A 2,063-nucleotide genomic window follows, 5' to 3' on the forward strand; every position below is an offset into this window, starting at 1 on the left:
AGAAAGAATCAAAACTAAAGTTGAGGATAACTCTTTTTTGACCTATAGTCCTGATTACGAATCAAGAAGCCTTTATCACCAAGAGTGAGTTCTTCCTTTCGTGAAATTAGGAAAATAAAATGAATTTCATCTTGTCTTAGGTATATAATTTGAAATTAAAATATAGATAATAGAGTTTTGTATCTTTCTCTATCTCCCTAAAAACCATTTTAGCTAAAAATTCATGTTGGGTCGGATTCGAACGAATCTTTCGATAATCTCTTCATCTATTTTTAGAAAATTAGAAGACAAGAACAAAAGACAAAGAAATGAAGAAAAATAATAAAGTTTATTATGATACATATCTTTCTCATGTAAGAGATGAATAAGTCCATTTATTTAGTTCTACATTCTTTGCACTTATTCTTATTATACGTACTCAGTTAGATTTAGATATATAGATACTTAGATCTATACTAAGAATTTCAAATTCTTCAAATTCTATTAATAATAAATATTATCTAATTAGAATTCAAATTCTTAATTTAATTATAACTATTTAATTATTACAAGATATCTTTATTTATATAATAACATAATAACAGATACAATATAGTAAATCGAGGTACCCCTTCTATGACAAATTTGAACCTTCCATCTATTTTTGTGCCGTTAGTAGGCCTAGTCTTTCCGGCAATTGCAATGGCTTCTTTATTTATTCATGTTCAAAAAAACAAGATTGTTTAGATACGCTGGGACCCAATCTCATCCATTTTTTTTTAAAACGTGGACTTGTATCATAACACGGATATCTATTTATTGGAATAGAGTATAACATGTGATTTCTACCGAACATAAAGGAAAAAACTCTTATGCCTGCAGAAACATGATATATGGATATATCCATTCTAGTAATTTTCAAATAGATCAGGATCACTAGATGGCTGAAATGTAGTCGGTTAATCTCTATATCGATATGTATAGTGGGATCGTATTAAATAAAGAGTATGTTATTATTTTATATTTAACCAATTTGATGAATTACTCCTAAAGGTTGACATCAAACTAGTGCTAGTTCACCTCAAACTAGTGCTAGTTGATGAGAGTTACTTCGGAAACAAAAAAGTAAAGTCAAATTTCTATGGGGTATTATCTCAATTCTAATAAAATGCAATCGGGTAAAGTATGACTTGGAGATCAGAACATATATGGATAGAACTTATAACGGGGTCTCGAAAAATAAGTAATTTCTACTGGGCCTTTATCCTTTTTTTAGGTTCATTAGGCTTCTTATTAGTTGGAACTTCCAGTAATCTTGGTAGAAATTTGATATCTTTTTTTTCACCTCAGCAAATCATTTTTTTTCACAAGAAATCGTGATGTCTTTCTACGGAATTGCGGGTCTCTTTATTAGCTCTTATTTGTGGTGCACAATTTCCTAGAATGTAGGTAGTGGTTATGATCGATTCAATATAAAGGAAGGAATAGTCTGTATTTTTTGTTGGGGATTTTCAGGAAAAAATCGTCGCATATTCCTCCGATTCCTTATAAAAGATATTCAGTCCGTTAGAATAGAAGTTAAAGAGGGTATTTATGCTCGTCGTGTTCTTTATATGGACATTCGAGGCCAGGGGCCCATTCCCTTAACCCGTACTGATGAGAATTTGACTCCACGAGAAATTGAACAAAAGGCTGCTGAATTAGCCTATTTCTTGCGTGTACCAATTGAAGTATTTTGAGAAATTGAGAATCAGAACGTTCATTCAATTAAACAAAATGTATATGAAGAACCATAAAACGAAACTCTTTTTATGGTCTTTATGCGTATGTAAACCCACGCAATTCAATAATAAATAACAAATCAAAATAATAGATTCAGCTCAGATGGCAAACCATTTCAAAATCAAGAAATTTTTTTTACTTCAATATTTGTTGGAATTGACACTTTAGATCCAGATAGATCATATCTTGTAAATTGGAAATTCTTTCTTTTGTTTTCTTTAATGACCAACAATTGGATTTCTTAATTAAATAATAAGAACTAGCCAATTTATCTTTTGCCAGTCATTTTTTTTTATCATCGT

At 30.2% G+C, this 2,063-nt stretch overlaps 1 pseudogene; it reads left to right on the plus strand.

Moving 5' to 3' along the window:
• Window positions 1-341: 341 nt before the first annotated feature.
• Window positions 342-1,760, plus strand: LOC124893717 (annotated as a pseudogene).
• The last annotated feature ends 303 nt before the right edge of the window (window positions 1,761-2,063 follow it).

Source organism: Capsicum annuum, unplaced genomic scaffold (genome assembly GCF_002878395.1).
Source record: "Capsicum annuum cultivar UCD-10X-F1 unplaced genomic scaffold, UCD10Xv1.1 ctg64249, whole genome shotgun sequence".
Classification (NCBI taxonomy): Eukaryota; Viridiplantae; Streptophyta; class Magnoliopsida; order Solanales; family Solanaceae; genus Capsicum; species Capsicum annuum.